Source organism: Ictidomys tridecemlineatus, chromosome 15 (assembly GCF_052094955.1).
Source record: "Ictidomys tridecemlineatus isolate mIctTri1 chromosome 15, mIctTri1.hap1, whole genome shotgun sequence".
NCBI classification, from domain to species: domain Eukaryota; kingdom Metazoa; phylum Chordata; class Mammalia; order Rodentia; family Sciuridae; genus Ictidomys; species Ictidomys tridecemlineatus.
In genome coordinates, this window is record NC_135491.1 from 47,108,160 (window position 1) to 47,134,309 (window position 26,150).

The window sequence follows — 26,150 nt, forward strand, 5'->3', positions numbered from 1 at the left end:
CCTAGTACAATGTTCCTAAGAGGAGCTCAAAAATAGTTCTATACCACTAGAATCAGATGGTTCTCAACCAGGGACAGTTCTCTCCCAAGAGGCATTTGGCAATACCTAGAAACACTTTGGATTGTCATTATGGGTGGGGAAAGGCCAGGAAGCAACTAAATATCCTGCAGAGCACAGTGCAGTGGCCATGTTCACAATAAAGAATCATTTGACCCAAAATCTTAATAGTATTGAGGTTGAGAAGTGCTGATGTGGGCAACCTCAAGGTCACCCAAAACTTGACCCAGGCCTTCTGACTCCCAGTTGAGTGCTCTTATGCCTATACCATGTGAATCTATTAGACCTTGACCTTTCTACAAAATAAGTAGAGAAACTGGTGATGCTATCTACCTTTCTTCCCAGCTTCATTTTGGAGAAAACTCCACATCTTTCTAAGCAGAACAACTACCTGGCATATACATTTTCATAAATACTATTTGGGGTTTTTTTTAGTTAATTATGGGGATTTTTTTTTCTTTTTCTGTTGGTGCATTATAAGTATACCTAATAGTGGGATTCCTTGTAAACATTCATACATGCACACATTATATAATTTGGCCATGCTATAATCCCAACTGTTTGGGAGGTTGAGGTGGAGGATCTTGAGTTCCAGGCTAGTAGGGCAACATAGATCTTGTCTCCAAAAAAGAAAAAGAGAAAAAGAAAGAAAGAAAGAAATATAGCTCATAAATACTTCTTGAATAAATGAGTGAATCAGTTAATCAACCAATCAATGTCTGCAACCTACTAAATCGTGAAGAGATGTCACTATTCTTCCCTTCCCTAATTTCCCACTCATTTGACGTGATGGCCTATTTTTCACTGTTGTATCTTAAAAAGAAGAATCAAAACAGCAAGTGAGTGGCAAGTTCTCAGAGCCTTGTGGAACATATCTGAGGAGTCTTCTAACAATTCAGAGTTAAGTCTATGAGCTAATCCTCTGACGGCCCTTGTCAAGACACAGCTGGAATTTGGGGAGACAAAGAGAACATTTTTGGCTTAACCTGACAATGGCCATACAGCATAAAGTGGGTGACTGGCTTGAAGATGACCGTAATCAGGACATTTCAAATCTGGTTTGATTTTGGCACAGCTTAGGAAGAACACTTGCTGTTCTCTTAGGAATAACATACTTTTTTTTTTTTTACAACTAATTACTTTTGCTTTCTTGTAGACACCGATTTGGTGAACCCAGACCCTGTGCTTTTTTGGAAGACTACTGGGAGTCCCTGTTCTCATCTGCTTCACCACAGACTCGGAGAAGGTAGGTCCAGCTGCTCTCTGGACTCCTTTTTTCTAATGTTCATTTTAGCAACCCTGAAATTCTTACTAGTTATTTCAAGGGATATAAAAATTATCAAAATTATTACAATTATTATTTAGCGCATATTATAATTATAATACAAATGTGTTGTGGTTTCAATGTATGTATAGCTCATAAATATGCCCAGTAGGACTTAAAAGAGAGGAGGTTCACCGAAGGAAACAGCATACTGATACAAGGGGCACTATACAGTCAGTCCTAACTTTCTGCTTGTGACTGACTGACTGACCTTGAGAGAGTCACGTGACCTGTCAGTCTCTTCATTCACAAAATGAGAAATTTGAACTTGTTTATTTTGAAGACATTTTCCTGAAATGTCTAATTCTTTGGCCTTGCAAAAATTGAATGATTTCCAGAGTCTGATGGATAATCCCTCCATCCCCACTACTGAAGTGCTTACTAAAAATGGACTTTCCCAGTCCTCAGCCCTAGTTTCCTGAATTGGAATCTCTGAGGTTGGAGAGCAGAAATCTGCCTTCTTAATCTCAGGTGACCGGGATGTGAAGCAATGTTTGACAAACTAGTGGCCCAACCATGGGCAATGCTATTCTATTAGCACTAAAGTTCAGGGTCATAGATGGGTCGAGGTGGGTCTGCTCCAGACAGAAACACTTTGGACTTGTCTTGTGTTTGTAGAAGAACTCACAAGGTCAGCATCCAATGGCTGTTTTGCCTTTGATTCTTGGCTCTGGTGTCCCCTTTAGCCCAGAACTCCACTCTACACATCTTTTGCCAGATCTGGGTATCCACAGCAGACTCCTTGGATGTCCTCCCCTTGAATACCATTGAATGAGAAGATAATTCTTTTGGAAATGACCACTGAAGGAGGACTCCTCCTCCTAGATGGTATTCCAAATGCGACTGTGACCATTTGTCACCTCCTATCTTGTAAACAGCTTAGCTGTCAGACTCTGGCTCTGGAGGGTATGGCTGTGCTCCTGAAGGGGTGGTCACTGTGGAAGGACCACAGTGAGGGAGGTGAGTTCTGGTAGATATTGTTTGGTAAATTATGTATTACCAAGATGGCGGACTCCTAGAGAGAAGGGAGCTGGCCCAGTGGCCCCAAGTCAGGTGACACCACACCACGGCCAGAACTCTAGACTGAGATCAGAAAACCATGCAGACAATACTGTAGTCCATTTCTGATGCCAGTATAGGATTATGTGGCCTTTTGGCCTTTCTAGGTTGTGTGCCCAAGCCCTCAAGGAATCACAGAGTCCCCTAAAGAGACTTATGTCTTAGAAGAGAACTAAATACGGACCTTGAAATAAAATCAGTGTCCCCCAGTATTGCCTACAGAGACTTCTCACCAGGATAGGTCTAATTGCTCAGCAGGATGACTATTGCTCTTCTCCAGAGCTTGAGCAGATATGATTTTCTGGCATCAAATAAAGGGAAATGGAGCCTTAAGTATATAGTGTCACTGTTGTCTGCTATGGATTGGATATAAAACTCTTCTCCCAAATCCCAGGCAAGGCATTGTGTGTGATCTGTCAGGTAAAATACTAACAAGTGCCCCTTCAAGAGAGAACCACTCACCCATAAAGAACATCCAGACAACACCTACTGCTGGCTGGGGATAGATATGGGCTTTATTTGATTTGGGGTTGATTTATTTGTTTGCCTTGCTTCTAGAACAGCATAACTTGGATTTAATGTCTTGAATACTGAATCCAATACTTCTAGGTTCACTGACTTGTTATTATTTAGCATTTATGAAGTATATGTCAATGCACTTGGCACTTTACAATGACTCATAAAAAGGCTCGATCCTGGCCGTTGAACATAAGGTTGCTATCAGTTGAATTATTGCTAATATGGAAATGGTCACAGGACAGATCTGGATGTCTTTTGCCCCTAAAACAACTGTTCATCCCAGTCCCTTAATGCATCTGAGCCCAATCAGAGATATAGTAGCTGCTACTGTTTTTAGAGCAATATTTCAGTGCAATAGACTCAATGTGTAGTTTCTGACACTTAGGAAAAGCTGAGCAAGGATAGATGGATGAATGATGATGGATGGATAGATGGATGGATGAATGGATGGATGGTTCACTTCTCAATGGACATCTCCCATTTTTTTATTTGTTCTTCCACCTGAAGTTTTATTTAAGCATCTTACAAGCACTGTGCTTATAAAGCTAGCTGACTTTAAAAAGAACTGTTAGGTCACTTTTTGTTAAAAAAAAATTGATCTCAATATATCTATAAGGTGGACAGAGACATAATGAGAAACAGATTGCACAAAATCATATAAACTTGTTAATAATATTATATCAGTGTCAATTTCTTGGTTTTAACCTTGTTCTAGAATCTGTAATGGAACATGTTACCATTAGAGAATGCTAGGTGAAGGGTCCAAGGGATTTTCTGCCTTAATTTTGCTTCCTGAGAATCTGAAAATTATTTTTTAAAAAATCATATGAACTTTAGCCTCACCTATTTGTAGTCACACCTCACTGCACATATCTTCAGCCTCTAGGTCTTCCAACTAATAACTAGCAATACCAAGAATGTCCATTCCTACCAGTGCCTCACCTTGGGTCTCATCTTTCATGACCTTTCATCTTACCCATCAAGTCCCTCATTCTCCAGATTTTTCTTCCCACTTGGATTCTAGGGAGTGTTCCTCTAAGCTCTCCTCCTGTCTCCTGACCTTATCTTTTCTGATGTCTTTTCTTATGGCCTCTAAATATAAATGTTCCCCAAGATTGTGTCTTCCTTACTCTTGATTTGGCTCTACTTTCTCTGACTTCACATCTCATCAACTTTAATGGCTTTTACTCTCCACATCCTGCAGGAACTCTAGGTCCTGGCTCTGACTTCCCTCTTAAATTCCCAGTGGCCCTTATATTTCGCCAAAGCTTCACACTCTGTGCCCTTACTCCCAGCCCCATACTCTCTTCTCCTTCCCACTTTCCTGTTTCTCCTGATGAGATTCCTCATTCTGTCCGTCATTCAGAATGGAACTTTGCAGTTAGCTTGACTTTTACATCTGTTACTACCCTGGCCAGCTTCCTCTCCAGGGTCTCTCCCAGCCTCTGTTCCCAGGGCCACTGCCCTAGCTCCAGCCTTCCCCACCTGTAGACACCACTCAACTGCCCTTTGCACCTTAAGTCTTGTCCCTTTTCAGGCCCATCAGACTTACCATGGCAATTTTATTTTCCTAAAAGAATAACTTTCATTATGTTCTTTTATGCTACAAACTTTTGATGGCTTTACACTATATACTCTACCCTTTCCCACCTATTAGCTAAAAATAATCTCCTCCTAGCTGAACTTCCATAGTTTTCTTTTCAAAATGTCTTTCTTTTAGAATTACTGGACAGTAATTCTCCAGGCTCCCTCCTGTATTTCACTGACCCCCAGAGAAATAGAGACAGTAGTGTGGGTGTGTTGTACTCTTACTTCTCTCCTACGACTATGCATTTTCCTTGAAGTGATCACTCCCCCAGAAGGATGTAGGGAGTACATCATCCTGTTGAGTTCTATTCATAAACACAGGTCACTATGGTTCTGGGAGTCTCTGGGATTGCCCTGCAGAGAGCCAAATGTCATAACCTTGGACATACCATTTACTTCTCCCAGCTTTGGTCTGCTCATATATGAATAGGCTACTATTGTTATGTGACACTATGATGACTAGATAAGTAATAGAGCCATGCGTGGTGTCAAAGGGCTCGGTGTTAGCTATTGTTATCATCATTGTCATTATTGTGTTGTCACACTGGCAGTGTGACATTATCCGAATCTTAAGTGTTCACTGTTTGACAGATGAGACTAAGAAATTCCACCCACATGGTGAATTAATATCCTGAGTACTTCCACTAAGATTTGGGTTGGTAATCTTTGGTACTTTAAATGATGGGTGGTAGGCCCCAGAAGATCCTGAAAACAAGATTCCGTGATTTCCTAGTAGGAGATTTGTCTTCTTTTATATTTAGCCCTCCAGAGTTCAATGTCAAAGCTTTCAGTGTTGGACAAACCAAAGTCAGACTGCAGGAGAGGAGGTCTTGTTGACTTGAAATCCCTGCTCCCCTACACATGTGCTAACACACATGTCTCAGACTGAGAATGAGGCATGAGTTGGCAAGGACCAAAAGGCAAAATGGAGGAAGAAGGAGAGGCTGGACTGGAGGAGATTTAGAATGAAGAAGGAGAAATTTGAAATACAAAAGTTGATTCTAACAAAGACATCAAAATGAGTGTTGAAATAGAACACATAGTTGTGCAACATTTTGAATATAATATTGCCACTGAATCATACACTTAAAAATGGTTAAAATGAAAAAAAATGGCTAAAATAAAAATTTTTGTTATATAAATTTAGAATAAAAAACAAACCCATAAGCCAGGCACAGTGGTGAACACCTGTAATCCCAGCAACTCGGGAGGCTGATGCAGGGGATCACAAGTTCAAAACCAGCCTCAGTAATTTAGTGAGGCCCTAAGCAACCTAATGAGACCTTATCTCAAAATAAAATATTTTAAAAAATGGGCTGTGGATGTTAATCACCCTGGGTACCAAAAACATGAGAAAGTGAAACCACAAACCCAAAAAACAGGACAGCTGTAATGTGTAATTTATAAAGCATATTTTATTTTAGAAATATTTTATTATATGACAGACATGCTTATGTTGATGTAGTGATCATTGAGCACCTATTGTTTACAATGGTATATTATATCTTGATATGTAGCTATATTGGGTTTTCTTGTGTATTCATATTCAACTGGCACATGAAGGAATAATAATCATATCTGACTTGTAGGAAGAGTACACTAATTTTATTGAATGGAAATAAAAGCAAAGACCTGGCTTCAAAATTATTCAAAAAGCACCTTCTGCTTTAAAAATAGACAAACTGAAGCATGAGCCAAATCACATCAGCAGTGCATGAAGTTCTGGTGCCTCTATCCCACCCAGGCCAATGCTGCTATTGACAGACTAATATTTGCCAAGTTGGTGGGCCTGGAGGTGTTCTCTCATTCTCTCAATCTGAGCACTGATTGGCCATTTGGATTCCTTTTTGCAGTGATGCACCTGTTCAAGTCTTTTGCCCATTTGGGGATAGATGGTCTGTCTTTTTCTTACTTACATGTCAGTGCTATTTATTGCAAGGGCTTGTAGAATTCTCATTCATTTAAGACTTAAGGAAACCTTAGTGTGATTAGCCAGTCTCCGTGAGTGACAGCAAGAACACGGAGCCAATTCTTTGCATGCCCTCTTTTTTGTAAATGGTTTCAGAGAAAATCATTTAAGGACTTTTTCTCCAAACAAGTTACTCATTATGGAGTCAAAACCAGGTTGGGGGGACTCAGCATTTCTTCCACATTCACTGAAAGTGAGACTTCAAGCACAAGGCCATTTTAAAATGGAAATAACACAACTGAATAGATCATTCGAGGAAATGAGACATATTATTGAGGCCAACACATCCATTGGCACTTGTTAGCTCATCTCCAAAGAACAAAATACTGAGTAGCAAAGGTTTAAAGGGAATGAGACTGTATCCAGTTCCCAATAGAATGAAAAGGCTTTGGGCTCTGGCCAGAGAATAGATTTGGACCATAGATTGGACTTTTTTTCAGGGCCTTAAATTTAAATGACTAGAATTACTTTTAAAGTATCATCCTACTCAGTCTTTTGGAATAAAAACATGGTTTTCAATTTTACAAAAGTAAAAACGTCATCTAGCATAAAGATGCAAGACACCGTCGTTGATCTCACTTGTGTGGGCCAGAAAAAAGGATGGGGAATTCTAGTGTTGACTCAGCCTGCAGGGAAGCTGCCTCTGTAGCATCCTTAGACCTGCAACACATATGCACATACTACACACAGGAACACATCTACACAGACGCAGTATATACATGGTATACATGCATACACGTGTGTACACACATGCCATGCACATATACATAGAGGTGCATTACAAACTGTATATACACATGCATATATACACAGAGACCCATTTCATACACAGGATACATGGATACACATACAAACCAAGCACATAAGTGCATAGACACATATATATACATGCATATAGATATATATAACACATGTGTGCACCCACACACTGATAATCTGTGCCTGAAAAACTTGAGACAAATACATATATAGAGGAGTATAAAGAAATAGATCTGTCCCTCTAAAAAGATACTAAATATTGTATTGTGAAGCTTGTAAAGCCCCCATTTCTCAGTCAAGAAAGAAGGGACCATGTTAGATTACTAGGTCATATAAAATTTAATTATCTAGAAACTGAAGTCAGTTGCAAGTTTTAGGGGTGGAAAAAAATAGAACTCAAGTTGTTGTTTATTTTTTAAATCTCATATCTAAAGAACAGATAGATTTATATCCAGATGTGAGCATTTAGAAGGAAAGTGTGTTGCTATGGCTCTCTCATTTTCTAAAATAAATAGGGTGATATTAACAGTCAGTACTGATATATGAAAAGATCCAGTCATCTGGGAAAGACCCTTCTTCCATAAAGGTATCATCAAAAGCCTGGCCCCGGTACCCATTTCTTCAGGGTTCAATGGGTGTCAGTTACCCAGTTGGCTGCTTAGGGATCCAGTCGGCCTGGGTCCCATATTCCTAATCCATTTACCCTTAGACTTCCTGTCCTGAGCCCTGTGCCCACAGCTCCAAGTCTGCATGGGGAGATCATGCCTTGTGACTCAGGAGCCCTTTGCTGGCAAAGCCTCGTTCCTCCAAGCACCTGGCCATGAGGAGGAAGCCATATCCCAGTGATCAGCAAGTGCTGCCAGTAGGACCTGGTATTTAGGACCCTTTACTTCTGGGGACCCCTTTGATTACTATGTCATTCTTCTTGAATGTGCCTATGTGCCCAACCCTCTTCTCAGAATGAATACTTGTCTAGAACATTCCTTCAACTGCCGCTCAAAAATATTCCCAGCAGCTATTCCCGCAGTTACCCAGCCATGCCCAGGGGTGAGGGAATCCCCAACCAAGGACACTGCTATTAGATTTTCAGCTCAGTTGGTATGACAGGCAATGTTTCCCAGAATTCTTTGGGTTCCCTCAGCACTTTCCCTCCACTTCTCAATTCAGATACTCTCCTAGACTCTCAAAAGTGAATAAGGGGAAGTCTCCAGGAACCAAGGAGGACTGCAGACCCTGGAGACCCCTTACACTGGAAAAATGCTGCCACCTCCCTTTCCCCACAGGGGCCAACACACCCCGGGTAGCTGTCATGAGTTCCCACACTAACAAAGATGGAAGAGCCCGAATCCTGCCCTAGCAACCCTTTCTTTCGAGAGAGGGTAGACTTCCGCAGCACAATTACCTATGCAGAGCTTCTGGCCACCTACCAACCAGCCAAACCCAGTGCTTAAAAGGAGCCTGTATCCAACGGGTAATAAAAGTTGGAGGTATTCTCTGTAGTCCCTGAACTTCCATGATGTCACTTCAGTAACAACATTTCTGGATTCTTGGAGGGCTTTTATTATTATTATCATCCTCTTCATTACCAATTCCAGATAAGTGAGGTCATTGTTGAATCGTTGCATTCTGGATAAGAGATTGTGTAAATCCAGATTAAGCCACTAAACAGACATTATGTTGGACACTGGTGTGTGTTTGTTGGGATGTTTTTCTGTGCACATAAGATGCTGAAATTACTGAAGCAAAACCCTGATGAAAGCTATTCATAATTTAGCCTTTATTATCATACAGATATGTCAGCTCCATCTACCCAAAAGAATATCACAGGCATGTTCAATATAAAATGCAAATATAATAGTTTAGTGGGTTGGCTATGTCAGAGGTGTTTGACTTAAACCTATTACCTTGGCAGATTAAACACAGTGACAGATCTTTCACAAGGCAGATATTCTGATCAAGTTACATCTTCTCTCAGCATTCATAGGTCATCAGTTCAGTTGGGTCTAAATAGAAAGAGGACAAGAATGGGTGAGGAATCGAGAAGGAGTAGAGCACAGCCACAGAGAATCAGGAGGACCTGCCTGATAACTCCCAGACCATGCAGTGTCCACTGAGACGTACTATGTTTTGCTCAAGCATGAGCTATTTGTAGCAGACATTGATTCTCTTGTGTGATGGAATAGGTGAGGGTCCACCAAGCCCTCCAGGCCGACCTGATCACTTCCAGATCTTGATACCAACTCACCTGAACAGAAGTGGGCCCAGTCTGAGCTTTGACATTGGCTCTAACCCTTCAGAGCATTTGGCATTCTCACTTGACCCACACCCCAGACTCTGACCTCTGCTTTGCAGGCAAGACTCATTCTGCACATGAGTGGTCTTGCTAGGGCCGCTGTCCTTCTAAATAGAAGTTCCTGCCTGAATGCTCCATGGTCCATCTCCCCATGGCACTGCCCACTTCTTACAAGGGCTCTTCCAGGACTGTCCTGTCCCTCCCTCACACACACAAGCCTCCAACCTGATGACAATAACACTGGCGTCTTGGGACAGCCCACTTTAAGCCTGTACTCCACTCAGTGAGACAGGCTTGGTGGAAAATCACCAGCTTCATCCACTTTGTCCAGCATGGTCTCTTGTCCCAATATGGCATGATCACTTATGAGCTTTGGAGCTTATATATCCAGTGGCTTTTCCAGGGGAGCATCTTACAAACTGCCACAGAGAACTGCAGAAATAATTGATCCCTTTTTTAAAAAAGAGCACTCCTTCTGTGGCCTTTGTGATCCTTCTGGCTTTCATATGCTGTGAAAAGTATTGGCTCATGGCTATGTATATGTATAGCCAGGAAATAGGAAGAAGTCACACTCAGAGCGGGTCCTCCTCTGTGTCAACTTCTAATTGGCTGACGCTCTTTTTTTTTTTTTTTTTTTTTTAGAATCTTTATTATTTATTTATTCTCGGCGGACACAACATCTTTGTTGGTATGTGGTGCTGAGGATCGAACCCGGGCCGCACGCATGCCAGGCAAGCGCACTACCGCTTGAGCCACATGGCTGACGCTCTTAACACGGAGACTTTTTGCCAAAGTAGATAGTGACCCACAGAGTGACAGTTGCCAGGCTACTAGGGTGGGGTTGGCAGTGGCAGACAGTTAATAGTTGGGGAAGGATCTGGAAGAAAAATCTAGGTGCTCAGGACTTTGGCTGTCCTCTGGATCCGACTGGCTGTGTGATGTGTAAATCCTGCACAGCCAAGTTTTCCTCTATAAAATAAGGAAGTTGACCTAGAGCAGGTCTCTTCACTTCCAGTTTTCCTAAATATGCATGACTCTGAAGTCAGATGGCTAGGTAGGAATCTGGAAAATTCTAATAATTACCAACTGCCATTTTCATAAAATTTTCTCCTGGAGTTTAAACATACATTATGTAAGCATTTGACATCATTATCTCATTTAATCCTCACAGTCTTTCCAAGGAGTTGATACCATGGTTCATTTCACAGAAAAGGGAACAATTTTTGCAGAGGTTGCCTGACTTTGTTAGGGTTGTGGCCTTAATAAACAACAGAGTAGAGATTTCAGTCCCGCTGGAACTAAACTGATTACACTTCTATGGAGACACATTAAGTTTCCGAGCCTCTTTTTAGAATCCTCAGTGCCTGAATTCTGTCATGCTGCCCCTCGGTGTCTACTCTACATTCCCAACCTACCCGCTTTCCTGACTCCTGAGACCCACGTGAAGCACGCCTTTGGTTTGTGCGAAAGGGTAGTGTCATGCTTTAGTTCTGCATCCATTCTTCACAACACGATGGGAATCAATAAGAAAACAGCACAAATGAATTTCTGAGCAGCTACTTGCAACATGAAATATAAGTGAAGATGTGACTCAAAGCAAGATTTAGCTCAAAAGAATAACTTTGTAAGACAATCAAGTATCTCCTCTGTGTCCAGCAAGTGCTTAACACAAGTCGTCTATAATTTTGCTGAGTCCCCCTTTGAATCATAGATGCTGGGAGGCTTCTCGCAGTTTCCAATGAGGTCCAATTGATCTCCCAGCCTTTGCATCTCATCACCACAAACCAGTTTTGAAGGAAAAAAAAAATGCACCACCCCACCCCCAACATCAGACAACTTCTATTGAGCGCCAGTTACATAAAGACTTCTAAGGAAGTGAAGATGATCCCTCACCAGAAAGTAGAAGTTCTTTACAAATTAAAGAATAGGCTTCAAAGTCAGAATTGGCCTCTGAGCAAGGTCATTGTATTCTATTTGGAAATAAGCAAAAGCTCTACTGTTTCATCAGTATATTTCTGGTGATACAGTCAATGCTCAGGATTCACAGATTCTATGTTGGTGAATTTGCCTACTCCCTGAAGTTAAGCTGTGACTTCAAATCAGTGCTCGCCACACTGGTGGTTACTCATGGTCATGTGCAGAGAAGTAAAAAGTTTGAATCACCCAACATTCCCAGCTGAGGTCGAATAAGGCCATGCTCTGCCTTCTTGTTTCATTTCTCATTCTGTAAACAAGTGTTCTTTCCACAGGGCCACGTTTTTTCACATCGTGTGCTTTGTGTTGTTGATGTCACTGTTTAAAATGCCCCCCCCAAGCATAAGGCTCTCTAGTGTCCCCAAGGGCAAGAAAGCTGAGTTATACCTCACAAAGAAAACACATGCTTCATGAGCTTCATTCAGGCATGCGTTAGAGTGCTGTTGACTATGAGCTCAATGTTAATGAGGTAACAATATATATTTAATAAGGTGTTCTTAACCAGAAACACTCAGGGCTATGTATTGATCAGTTGAAAGTGTCAGGAGTTCACAGGAAACTAACCCTCTGGTTCTCCTAGGAACAGTGGCTCAGTATTCACTAATTCAACGTCTGCGGTGACTCTGTAGAATATAACTAGAGCAAATGATCATATTTCCAAAGTTAGGAATTCCTAATAAGGTCTCGAGACTTTCTGGGGGACTGCCAGGGAGGTCTGGGCGACTGATCGTGTGCCACTTTCGGCTTTATTTTTCTGCTTTATGGAAGATGAGAACTTACACAAGCACACCTGTTCCTTGTGCGATGACGAGCAGATTTTTCTCAGTGTTCAATTTACCGGGTACGAAGTGAGACCCCAGAATCTCCTGCTGCTGGAAGATACACAGAGAAGCTGCCCCTGACCTCAAGAGCCTCCACCATCGTGACCATGACCCATCTCAAGGTAGCGAATGTACGGGTCTAAAGGAAAGTGGAAACGCGTTAGACTTGGCAGGGAGAGGCACGAGCTCCCTGAGGCAGAACCTGAGGGAAACAGGCCATTTTTCTAATAGTAACCTTGAACTGTTAATTTTGTGTTTCCTCCCGGGAACTCTGCAAAGGAAGTCCAGCTTTAGCCAGAGCTTCTAATTAACTCTAAAGTTTCTACCGCATCAGCAGACACCTAAGGACCACCCTCGTGCTTGTCTCTCTCCGGACAGAAGTCAAAAAACTGCTGTAGGTGAGAACTGCACCATAGGAAATCCCGTTTTCTCTATGGGAAATGGTTGTCATATTTTCTTCACCCTGATTGTTTTGGAGACCTTGTGATCTTACAGCTGAAAAAATAGTATTTATGATACTCAGAATAGAAATAGTAACGTTAATTTATTAAGCATCCAATTTACGTCAGGACCTGCGCTTAGTGCTGGGAACAAAGGATAAAAGGCACCAGTCTGCCTCTAAGCATCTCAGTTATTGTAAAAGTGGGATAAAAGCCATGGAAGAGGGACACTGGGGTAGGGAGCCGGGGGCAGCACATAACTCAATGGAGGCTTAAAGGGGGATGATGGTATGCTTCTTGCTGGAACAGTCCCAAAGGTGGAGAGGAATTAGGCAATGAGGCAAATAGAATTGACCATTCTGGAAAGCAAGATGCACATATCAAACCTTAGAGGCATGAAGGAGTTCTGGGCATCCCACTACATGGGGCCCAGAGTTGGAAGAGTCCCAAGAGAGAAGGCAGGTAGAGAGGCAAGACCCAGATCCAGAGGAGCCTTGCAGGCCTCCTGGGGAGGTAAAGCTTGCTGAAGGACCTCACAGAGGCCAACAGATCACCACATTTGCACTCTCTGCGGACCAGTTGAATTGAGGGACGGGCATGTCTGCGGAGGAAGACAGCAGTCAAGCTGTTGGGAAAGCCACTGAGGAAATAAACTAAGAGAGAAGTAGGAAGACAGTACAAGTTCCAAGGACCCATCCCAAGGAGGAGAAAACAGGTCGCCTGCTACTTGTGGTTGAGTTCAGGAGAGTGGTTTGGGCTGGAGATGGTAAGCTGATGGCTGATTTTTAGACGGCCATTGAAGCCAATGGTTTACATTGCAAAAAGCAAAGAACAGAAGCCGCAGAAACCCTGTCCAGGAACATTAGTATTTAAAGGATGGAGGTGGGGGGAGGGGGGAGAGGATAAAGATCTGAGATGAAGCATGTGGGGAAGTTACCAGAAATGAAGGACGAAGACAATTGTGCCTGATTCAACAGAGGGGAAGTTTCATAGAGGAGGGAGCCGTCACCAGAATTCAATGATGCGGGGAAGGAAGGCACCATTTTACGGGCCACTGGTGGGAGTGGGAATGGGTTGCCTTGGGTAGAGAGACAAATGGGGAAAAGAAGTAAAGGCAGAGCAGCTTTTTGGTAAACTTGACTCTTAAAGGAAGGAAGAAGATAGATGCAAATGAAGGGGATTTTTCCAATTGCCAGTCATAACCCAGCAGCGGTTCTTAACTGCTGATAGGATTCAGGGAGTAAAAATTGCAAATTGCACAAATGACACAGGCTGCCTGATGAAAACCTCCTAGAGAGGAAGGGAGGGGGCAGGAGGGAGAGCCAAGGAAGCTCTGGGTCAGGAGTTCTAAAGAGGACATCTTTTATGAAGACGTATGGGGAATAATTAAATGGAATCAGATTAAAACCTGGTTTACCCAGGACTGTCTCTTTCTAGCTTTTAACCTTAGGCAAGTTCTCTCTTGGAGCCTGAGTACTCTCGTCTGTAAAAATCAGCCAAATCCTATCTGTCTCACCAGCATCACTGGCCATAGTGAGAATTAAACAGGACGATACGTGTGAAGAACACCTTGGAAATTGGAAAGCCCGGTACGGTTGTGAGATGTCGTCGTGGGAGAAGAGGGGCCTTCTTGCTGCCCTTTGCCATCTGCCGGAGTGTCTTTTTCTGTTGAAGTCACTTCAGGCACCATGGAATAACTTTCTTCCAAACTGCAGGTGGATTTCTCTCTTCTGGGGATTTCTATCTTTTTTTTTTTTTTAATTTTTCTTACCCACTTGAGAGGGAGAGTTCTGTGGATACATAAGAAGGCATTTTTTAAATTAAAAAAAAAAGAAAGTTAAAATAGCCCTAATTGCTAATCATTTTAAAAATTGATGGAGAGATGCATGAAAAAAAACCCAGGCAAACCACATTGCTTTATAGACATTTAATCTTCTCAGTTATGACCCTGGGGAAATAAATCTTTTCAGAGGTCACTACCATAGAAGAGGGTAACGTTACACCATCCTACTAACTGGGAAGGCAGTCTACATGGAAATCCATCCCCCAGCTCTTCATTGTTTTAAATCAGTCTTCCCTTCTACTCCAAAACACACTCTTCCATGATTTTTGTCAGTCATTGATAGTATCTACATTTTTCAATGAATACAAAGTAAAAGTACCTGTGCTAGATATTTTATACTAAAGCAAAGACTACAAACCGCTACACTGTGGGCCAAGACTATCTTTGCAAATGTATTTTATTTAACCATAGATAGTTTTTAAATTGGTCTATTTTATAGTTAAGCATGCCAGCGTCCACCTCTGGGAACCTCAGGTCAGGTAACACCAGCAGGGCTTTGGTCCCCCCAGCAGGTGGCTGGTGCTCTCAGGTCACTCCAAGCCCCAGTCCACCATGTTGCTTCCTCAGGCTGTTGCCCACAGGTCCCTGGAGATTTCAGCATATATAACCCTTCCTATCAAACCAAACCAAGAAAGTACAATGGAAGGGAAGACTTTTGTTTCTGAGGTTCAAGTGGTTAAAATAAAGAAGGAAGTAAACTTTCACCCTCCTAATACTTGGGATGAAGTGTCTGATTGTCAACTCTTAGCATCCTATCTACTTCAGTCTGGGGCTCCACAGAAGTAAAAGTCAAATCTTTTCTTTTGTGTGCTTCCTCATATAACAGAGATTAAAACCAAAGCAACCACTGCCTTTACAGAGGACCCAATGCATAGTCCAAAAGAAAAAAAAATTGTATTAGTTCAAAAACAAAAGGCCATTTACCAAAAGATTCTAGAATGCTCTTCCTACCCTCACAAGGGCAAGAAACTTTGATCACCTGTGCCTGAATGGAAAGACATCTGGTAGACCACACTTCTCTTTCAGAGTTAGGAAAATAAAGCTTGTTCTAGGTTTATTAACACAGACATACTGGTCATGGCTGGGCTGTGCCACATAGAAGAAGTATTCCAAGCAGTGCGTTCTTTGGCTCCCGTCAAGTGGCCTGTTGTCTGTGGAATTTCCTATTCTCCAGCCCCAGAACAGAAAGCAGCCCTGCCACCCCCCACCCACAGCATTGGCCGTCATGAGGTTTAAAGAGGATCATTTGTTTTCATTACAGCCCCTTGAAGCCCTTCCTTCCCTCCTCATTAATGAATTTCCAGTCTTTCATCAAAAAACAAAAACAAAAAAACAAACACAAAAAAGGACCTGGCAGAGGACATAGTTAAGTGGCTGGCGTGCATGGCTGTGCCGGCTTTAGAGAGAGGAGACAGCCATTTACTGATTGCGAGGAGGGGTTGATGTCCTTGGTTAGTATGCTAATTTCGTCTCCTGCATTTAACATTCAGATCAGGTCCATGCAGGCCCTCCAGAGCCGCAGAGTCCAGGGATGGGTGGCTGTCTGCCTTGCAGCACTGAACATGCTCTGCATGAATTACATAAAAACCCAAACATTCAGCCTTCTCTGACTTCACTCTTTCCCTCCCTCTCAGAGAGACATGCAGACACAGAGCCGCATACACGCCACATGATGCCCACACACGCCCACACACCAGTGCCACGGGTCTCCATGAAGATATGCGATATAAGGTTCCCGAATCATCCACAACTGGCTTAATTCCACCTCCTCTGGGTTTCCAAGGCTCACTTCTGCAGGATGTATTTCTCCTGCTTGGGAAACTTGGAATGCATTGGGGAGTTCAAAATAAGGAAGCAACATGAAGATTTAAAAACAAACAAAAAAACATTTACAAGGAGGATATCTTATCTATCTTAACTCCCAGTTCCAGAAATCCTTAAAAAAAAAAAAAATACCCAACTCCACTCATGGGAAAGAGAACCATATAGCTCAATTAACCAAACACCCAGAAAGAAGGAAAATCGGCTCACTTTATTCCGTAGGGTCCTCACTTTGTCATGTGTGTTTGAACAGTATATTAAAAGAGTCTTATTCATGGTTGGTTTTGGACTCACCAAGCCACAGCTGGGTGACAACAGAAGAGGAATCCTAAACTAGCTCCCACATGGCGGTCCAAATGGCAAAAGATGATCACCTGGCATTTTTGCCAAAAGCCCAGCCAATGGAAAACTGAATTTCCTCAACCTCCTTCCTCCAGGACATTTCTGTAACCTTGCGGCAGCTTCCTGGAAACAAACAGAATCAGCAGCTCCTAGCATCAGAAGGCATATTGAGGGGGTTGCTTTTAATAAACTGAAGCAATTTTGAGCAAGCAGAAGGCTCCAATTAGAAGGAGAGGACAGGTTGGTTTTTATTGTGTTGTTTTTTTGGTTTGGGATATTTTTTTTCTCAATGTATGACATAACCATGTACCCTGGCATGCCGTAGCTCCTTCCTCCGGACACTCTGATGGTCCTGGGTCCCGTCCTCTTGTGTGTCTGCACTATATTCCATGTTCAGCTGGGGAACTCCAGGCAATCCCTGCCGAGCCTCCCACCGGACCGATGGGTGTTTTCTCTCCGAGCTACAGACTTGATTTGCCTCTATTTTTTTTTTTTTTTTTTTTTTTTTGGCTCTGGTCCAAGATGTTTTCCTGTCATCATTTCACTGTCTTTTCCAGTAATCCCTTTTTTAAACATTGACAACAATTAGTCGATTTATCTCCATCACCAACCACCACCTCCCACCCCCAGATCCACCGCACACACACACTCCACTGAGCCCCCATCACCGTCTTATTTTTTGCCTTGAAGTATAAGAAATTACAGCTTCTCATTAGCTGGAGAGCACGTTTGGAACGGCTTTGTGTTTACTCACTTAGTAAGTGATGCTGGCCTTTTTAATTATTCTCCCTCTGCGTGCCATCGGAGAGCAGCAAGCTGTTCAAGCCAAACCCAAGGACGGCACATCCTCCTCGGCGAGGCAGGTGGAAGGAATCACCGTGCGCTGCACCTCACCGCTGCTGCAGTTCTGCTTTGCCTGTCAGCGAGCCAAGGAATCCCCCCAAAGCTCTTACGTAGGAGATACCAAAACTGTGAGTCACTTTTCACTCCCAGAGCCAAGGAAGTCCACGGCCATCTGTGCGTCACAGCTGACCCAACATGGGGGTTTCCTCCAAGCCATCGAGATCCCCAGGACCAGACCGTCCGGCCCTGGCTTCCTTCTTCTTGCTGTTGCGCCCCTCTTTCTCTTCCACTCTGGCCCAACCCTTCGTTTTGAAGTCCTCTTCTCTCTTCTTCTCCCTCTCGGTGTTGCCGACAGCCGCAGACCCAGCAAGAGCTGGGTCCCTGTCGCCTTCTGTTATTTTATTTTATTTTATTTTTTTCCCCCTGCAGCAGCCTTTGGCTGCTACCTCTGCAAGCTGGATCACCAAAGACACACGACTCACTCACAATGAATAATCAATACGGATATTGATCTGGGGAAAATGTTTGTAAATTCCTGAAAGGGGATCAGGAGCAGGGGGCCAGGGAGGCTCGTGGGGGACGACGCTGCCCTGCTCATCGGCGGTCGGAAGCAGAACCGCCTTTGGATCCCCAAGTTGGGCTGGCTCCGAGGCGACCGGTGCCGGAATGCGTGCGGACGAGGGTGTGCGCGCGTTAGGAGGGTGTTCAGTATTCTCATTTCTCTACAGCTGCTTTCCCCGAAGAATCAAGAGCCAAATGGTCGGGAGCCCCCGTCAGCGCCATGTCTTGGCTGCGGGCCAGCGCTGTTTTGTTTTCATTATCACACGCTACTTTGCAATTTGCATAAATACAGGGTTATTTTTTATCGTGTCGCCCAAAAGATAGAAAAAAAAATAGAGTCTTTGTTGTGTGCAAGAGGGGCTTGCCGCCTACTCATCGAAGCTAAGGATTTACCTCCGAGGCAGGGCTTTGGGAGTCTATGTAGAGGGCTTCGGAAGAAATATGGGCAAAGAAGTGGTAATCACAGGGCAAAAAGAATACAGGAGAGAAAAAGTAGAATTTAATAAGAACTGCTGGGCACTCAGCTTGGTAAAAACAAATTTAGGGACCCATTTTCTCCTGCAGAGAAGACTTAAGCAACAGTCCCTACCCAGTGTCCTGGTCAGCCGCAATGCATGCATTCAACTGGAAACCATTGATCCTTGGTGGGAAAGGTTTGTAAGATGAACACACACTTGCTCTATCCCAACCCCATCCAAAAGGTGGAACAAGTGGACACAAATGGAACGTTCCTGTCAGGGGCTCTGCCCTGCTGGTTTTCTGCCAGGGTGAGAGATTTCACACCTCGTCTTCTCCCTTACCTCCCCTTGGCATAAGTGGGTCACCTGAGCTCCCTGCTCTGCATTTGCCCAAGTACCCTATGGGATTTGCATCCTCCCCTTAGCCTTCTGTCTTCAGGGGAGTGGGAGCAAGAATGTGATATAAGGTAAGTGACAAGCCACAGATGGCTTTCTCCTGCAAGCTGCTCTTGTCTGTGGAGAGGAGGCCTCGGAGTCCAGAGTGGCATCTGGCAAGCCCACATGTCCCAGGGAGCGGTACTTCACATTAGGAAAACTCTCCAGTCCTCTTGGCTGTTGATGGTGATCACCTTCCCCACCTTGGCCTGTGCTCCCTTCATCTCTCCCTACTCACTCTGTTTTTACAATTGGGCAATAAAAATCTCTTTGGGATCCCTCTCCCCTCTCTCCCATCGCCCTATCTATCTCCTCCTGGCCTTGTGACAGAAGGGATGTGTCACCTTTGAGATAGCCATCTAGAGTAAGACCTCCACATGAGGATTCAATTCCAACACCCCCTGGCCTGAAAGGAGCTGTCCGCTTTATCAGCCAGCAGCAGCAGCAGCAGCAGCTGCAGAAGCAGTGATTTTTTTTTTTTTTTATTCCCTTTCTGGCTTCTGATTAGCTCCAGCAATCCAATTAACAGAGGAATTTATATCACACGGACTGAGGTGCCTCTACTCATCACCGCAGCTCAAACCCACTCATAAATTCTGCCGATACTACATCTTCCTGTGACATGGATTAATTACAGCACCAGGCTTTCCCAAGTAGGTCTACCAGCAAAGGTATATATGAATATCAGAAATAAAGAGGCTAAAAGGGATGTTTTCTTGTGTATTATCAAGGATGAAGAAAGGCTGCCCAGGGAAGTCACTTTCGTCCTCCATCTCTGCATCCGCCTATTGTTCTCTGAGGTGTCAGAGGCCAGATGGGCCAGAATTAAGTAATTATGGAGAATTCAAAAGTGGTCTAGTCATGGCACACCCATGTATATTTTCACATCTTTGAAGCATTTAACTTGAAACTTCAGGGCCCTCAAGACCAACTAATTTCCTGCCTCCAGTCCATGCGCCCCCAAAATAGTTAAACAGTTTTAAGATCTCCATGAAGAGAAATGCCATTATCTTCATTGGTATTCCACTGCAGTTGGGTACAATCATGATATTGTTGCACCCTTTCATCTATCTACAATTTCATTCCAAATTTGCCCTCACATTCATCAATCTCCAGCATCTATCCATCCATTCATCTAGCCATATTCATTTATATATCAACTATTTATTCTGCTTCCAGTCATCTATTCATCCATGTGCATCTCACTATCCATTTTCAAACCATATATTGATCTATGAATATCTTTCTATTATCTGTCATCTACTTGTCTATCCATTTGTGTCTCTATTAATTCATTCATCTGTATTATCCATCTGTTTTTCTGTCTATTCATTAATCTATTCATGTATCTATCCATTCAATCATCTGTCATTTGCTTACCAGTTACCAATCCCTTTTTATTTTGTGCCTTTAGTGAACTATGATCTCAACAGAACTCCAAATTCACATTCTCAATCCATTTTTTTAAGATAAATAATGCCCAATTTCCAAATGAACTCTGTAAATGCAAAATACTTGGCTATTTGTTCTCTGGTTTAAAAGACTAAAGAGTGAGGTCAGTAACAGCATACAATTTTAAATGAGTTCAAAAATTACAAGGAAAATATTTTATCCTCAATTCCTGGAGCTCTTTCCTTGCTTAATAAAAGTATACATTGCTGTTCCTCTTTAAACCATGCCTTTAGACAGGGGAAAATTTAGACACATGAATCTCATTCAGTCTGTTATATCTACCACTGAAAAGACTTCATGCAAATGACTTAGTTCAACCAGTACTAATTTGAGATTACTTTTATCATAAAGCAAAACAGATATCAACCCTAAAATGGGATTGTGGTTATACACATTTGGATTTCCCCTATATCCAGGAAAGGAATTGAGGAGCAATGTGGGAACTAAAAATAGATTTTGCCCCATTATCTTTACTCAAAATATATTCAAGTCTGGGCCAAAGCTTGAGATTCAGTACCTTCTGAGAGTGATCTCTAGTTTTCTTTTTAGCTCCCAAGAAAATAGGTCAAGGAAAGCACCGCTGGCTTGAGGAAAGAGTTGAATGAATGAATCTCACTTTCTGTTTAAGACAGAAACCCCGGCTGCTCCCTGTGAGGGAGGAGGATGAGCTTGTATGGTTGGGCTTCTCCTGCATGTGCAGGGAATCATTTCCCAAACAGCAACCGAGTCTGAATCCTAATTGAGCAGCAGATCTTGTATCTGTCAACACTCACCATCTCTAATATTCTGTTAGTTTGTAGGTGGTATTATCAGCTGAGCATCCAAGTTTGTTAACAAAAAAGATTTAGAAGTACAGTCAGCCTTCTTTATTGAAGGGTTCCCTATCCATGGATTCAACCAACAACGGATCAGAAATGTCCCCTTTGCAAAAAATTTCATCTATACTGAACGGGGACAGACTGTTGGTCGTTGTTCTCTAAACAATACAGTGTCACTAGTATTTATACAGCTTTCACATTGAATTAGGTATTTTAAATAACCTAGAGATGATTTAAAGTCTACAGGAGTATTCATGTGAGTTATATGCAAAGAACTACATCATTTTACATAAGCAACTTGAGCATCCTCCAATTTTGGTATCCAGGCAGGTCCCAGAACAAAGACCCTGTGGATACCCAGGGAAGACTGTGTATTGAAGACCAGTTCAGATCTGGAGTTGTAATCCCAGAGGAGCATGAAGAGATCCAGGCCATGTTGTCCTCCAGAAATATAAAGGAGACAGAAACCCTCTGGTTCCTTTTCTTGTGTTATTTCCATTCATGGTTTTCTGGATTCTGTTGTAATAGAAAATCAGACTCTAGCTCTGACTTTGCTCATCATGCTAACCAGGGCTGAATTCTCCAGTAGGGACAGTAGACTTGATACCTAGGGCCCTACCACTGTTAGTGGCCCAGGAAAATTCTTCAATTTCTTTTAAACTCATTTTTTAAAAACAAATTTTTAAGGTCAAAGAAAATATTTAAACATAGAAGAGTAACACTGCTATTAAATAGCATTCACATTCACCTTTATACTAATTTTTATAAAATATGTCTCAATCATTTTCTTAGGAAGGAAGAGGTCCTTTTGGGAAAAAGCACAGAGGGCCCATGAAAGGCATTTATAATGTGACTCTTGTCATTAATCAGACTACCTATAACTTAATGGTTAGCCTCAAAAGACTGTAGTGGTTAGGGATCTTTTCAGGAGCGAGACTGCCTGGGTTCAAATCCCTAATGCTACTACTTGCCTATCACCAAACTTCTCTGATTCTCACTTTCTTTAGCTGTAAACTATAGAAGATAATAGTGACTAATGCACATAGATGTTATGAAATTATATGAATAAATTTCTCAACACAGAGCCTATACACAAAGAGTGCTTGATAAAATTTTGTTTTATTAATTGTTACAGTTTTAGCTTTGGTGTCTTGTGATGCCTACTTCTCTGTAACCCAGTATCATGCCTAAATTGATTATTTTCATTTAAAAGAAAAATGTTAGAATATCTTCTAGCCACCATGGAAGGAAGGGTAGCAATTGAAGTTTCCTCCTTACTCTGGAAGTCAGAAAATTTCCTCTCCTAGAAGCAGTAAATTTTGTACTTTCTACTTGGAGCTCAGTCTTTATTCCATATTATAAAACCCCTTTAATAAATCAGCATCATCTCTCCTGATCGGAGATTTGATTCTTTCCTAACCTAAAACAATCCTTGCAAAAATCTTATTAAGAACCACAGGTTAAAAAGGATATTGTCAAAACTTTCTCTCTCCTTTTCTCTCTTTACTTTATTATCTCCTCATTTTTTTTGTCATTTAACTCCAATTATGAGATGCTAAGTGCTTTTGGAAATTTCATTGTTAATATCTTCTTACAGTGCTATTAACGTAAATCAAGTTTAATAGTGTCCCAGCAAGTGTAAAAGCAATCAAAAATTCAGTACTCACGAATCATTCTGTAATTTCAGCATAAAATGTTAATAGAAATAATATCTAATACCATAAAATATCAGTAAATCCAACTTTAAATATAGGTGATGAATTACTTCACTATCCTATAGCATTTGTGGAATATTCTGGTGTGAAGTACTTAATTGGCTGAGCCATACCTCAGTCATGCCCAGACTGCCAGAAGTCCCCTCCTCTGCCTCAATCCGACTGGCCAATCACAGCAGAATGAATCACTAATGAAAGGCATTTCTTCACATTTCTTCATCCCAAACACTCTGAGTTACTCGGCAATCAAGAAATATGACTGAGGATCAAGAAGTGCAGTCGACCTAAAGGAATTCAAGTAAATGCAAAACTAAGACACTGTGGTTCAATTCTGAGAACACTGATTAGTAGCTGCAAGGCCTTGTGCTCTGTGTCCCCAGCAAAGGTGGCTCTGTCCTCGGGGAGCTCACATCTCATGAGACAGGCCAAGTCCAAGACACGTCCAGCTAATGCTATTTCAGGCCCAGCAGTGAAAACAGCATATTACATGTGCCGGTAAAAAGCCTGTAATAGGTCATTAGTTGGCCACTTAACTTTATAAGTTCACTAAAATTGGGGCATTTATTTTTTTTATTTTTTTTAAGCATTTTAACTTAAAACAGCATACATACATTTACTCACTGATCCTCTGTGGAAGGACAAAGTGAGTTCTTTTGAGTGATCTGCTTAGGGTTCCATGCCATCTTTCAGCCACCACCAAGTGGCTTGCCCGCAGTTTCCAGTCTCTGTTTCTTTAAGGCAAGGTGTACTCCAGAAGCCAGCAGAGAAGAGAATCCTTCAGTTGCAGTTGTCCTACTTACATGGAAACATTTAGTGACTCACTTGAGTCCACAGAATTGATGTAGCTGTCACAGAAATGCCTGTGTTTACACTCAGGTATCCCCGGTCATATTTTATTTCATTAAGCCATGAATTTCACTAACAAGAATAACTTCCATAAAGAGGTTTGGGGATGAACACACCTTGTTCCTAAGAAGGATCCAGCTCAGATAGTGAACTGTTCATGGGCTCTAGGACGGAGGTGATTATCTGGGTTGAGTGCAGTCAGCTTCTCTCAGGACTTCCGAAGGGAATGGAGAGTGACTATAAGTACAGATAGTTGAACTGGATGTTGTGTTAAGGATCCAGAAACAAAAAAAATGCCATGTTGGGTCAGAATAAGAACTCACAGGGGCCAGTATTCAGCTTGTGCTCCGATCCTACCATGCAGAACAGAGTGGGTTCTGATATCGGGGAGTCTAGTAAATACCTTGTACAACACTGTTGCGGTTCTAATTTCTAGATATGTATTCATATCTTTTTAATACACTGTGGTGGCTAAATCCACCTTTTAAAGAAGACTTTATTTTATTTTTTTTAGACCAGCTTTAGGTTCACAACAAAATTGAGCAGATGATACAGAGAATTCCTATATATCCTCTGTCCCTACATATCCATAGATTCCCTCATTGTCACCATCCCATGCCAGAGTATATACATTTCTTATGATTGATGAGCCAATATTGACATATCAATATCACCCGAAGACTATAGTTTACATTAGGGTTTTCATGTGGACATGTTTTCTACTCATTTGAGCAAACACCAAGGAGTATGACTGCTGGGTTGTGTGGAAAGAAACTGTCCAACTGTTTTCCAAAATGGCTCACCACTTTGTGTTTCTACCTGAAGTGAATGAGCACTCCTGTTGCCCACATCCTCAACAACATTTCATTTGATTTTTGATAGCTTTTTGGATTTTGGCCACTCTTAGGGGTATGTAGTGGAAACCCACTGATGTTTTAATTTGTGTTTCCATATTAACATATGAAGTGAAGCATCTTCTCATATACATATTTTCCATCTGCATATCTTCTTTTGTTTGGTACATTTCTTATTTAGATTGCTTGCTTTCTCCCCCCCCCAGTTTTAAGAACCCTTTATATATTTTGTATAACAAATCTTTGTCAGTTACATCTTTTGCAAATATCTTCTCCCAGTTTGTGGCTTGTCTTTTCATCTTCTTGACAATGTCTTTCACAGATAAGTTTTTTTTTTTAATTTTAACCAAGTTCAGCTTATCAATTCTTTAGCTTATGGAACATGACTTTCAGGTTATATCTAAAAAGTCACCACGAAACCCAAGGTTATCTAGGTTTTCTCCTATTATCTTCTAAGAACTTTATAACTTGTGTTTTACAGTTAGGACTGTGATACATTTTGAGTTAATAGTTGTGAAGAATATAAGGTCCATGTGTAGATTCCAGTTGTTCTACCACTATTTTTTGAAGAGACTACATTTTCTCCACCATGGTGTATATATATATTGCTGTGCTATCTGTTCTGTTCAACCTATCCATTTGTAAACCTTTTCATTAGTACTATACTGTCTTGATTAATCTAGCTTTATAGTAAGTCTTGAAGTCAGGGAGTGTCCATCCTCCAACTTTGTTCTTCTCTTTCAATATTATGTTGACTATTCAGGGCCCTTTGTAACTCCATATAAATCTTGCAGTAAGTTTTCCAATAACCACAAAATATAATGCTGGAATTTTGATTGAGAATTCATTAAATCTATAAATCAAGATGGAAAGAACTGATGTCTTAACGGTAGGAAGCTTTCCTATCCATGAACATGGAATATCTCTCCATTTATTTAGATCTTCTTTGATTTCTTGCATCAAAGTTTTCTCATATAGCTCCTGTACATATTTTGTTAGATTTCTACCTATGCATTTCATTTTTGCTAGTGCTAATGTAAAAAGTATTGTGTTTTTAATTTCAAATTCAAGTTATTCATTGCTGGTATATAGAAAAGTGATTGACTCTTGTATCCTGAAACCTTGCGGTGATCACTTATTAGTTCTAGTAGTTTTTTCTGGTTCTTTTGTACTGTTTACATAGATAATTATGTCATCTGTGAACAACAGATCTTTTGATATAATAAAAAGCAGTAATACATTAAATCCAAGCACTTTACATATATAATTTTGCCTTATTGATCTTGGCATATGACATAGATGTGAGGAGAGATTATTCACACCTAATAAGCCTCTTATTCATCTTTGGGAAATAATTATA

At 41.7% G+C, this 26,150-nt stretch overlaps 1 protein-coding gene and 1 long non-coding RNA gene across 3 annotated transcripts in view; one reads left to right on the forward strand and one right to left on the reverse strand.

Annotated features, from left to right (window-relative positions):
- Zfhx3 (zinc finger homeobox 3) overlaps nucleotides 1–26,150 on the forward strand; it is a 929,635-nt gene that overhangs the window by 522,611 nt on the left and 380,874 nt on the right. The window contains exon 4 of the mRNA XM_078032605.1: nucleotides 1,214–1,303. The gene's annotated coding sequence lies outside the window, so the exon portion shown is untranslated. The remainder of the gene's footprint in view (nucleotides 1–1,213; nucleotides 1,304–26,150) is intronic.
- Nucleotides 8,951–23,368, reverse strand: LOC110597463 (uncharacterized). Of its 2 annotated transcripts, none has more exons than XR_013430970.1 (3): nucleotides 23,204–23,368; nucleotides 12,322–14,592; nucleotides 8,951–9,277 (listed from the first exon to the last, which is right to left on the reverse strand). It is a non-coding gene; the product is annotated as an uncharacterized LOC110597463 (long non-coding RNA). The 2 variants fall into 2 exon arrangements; XR_005731195.2 differs by lacking the exon at nucleotides 23,204–23,368 and adding an exon at nucleotides 17,563–18,392.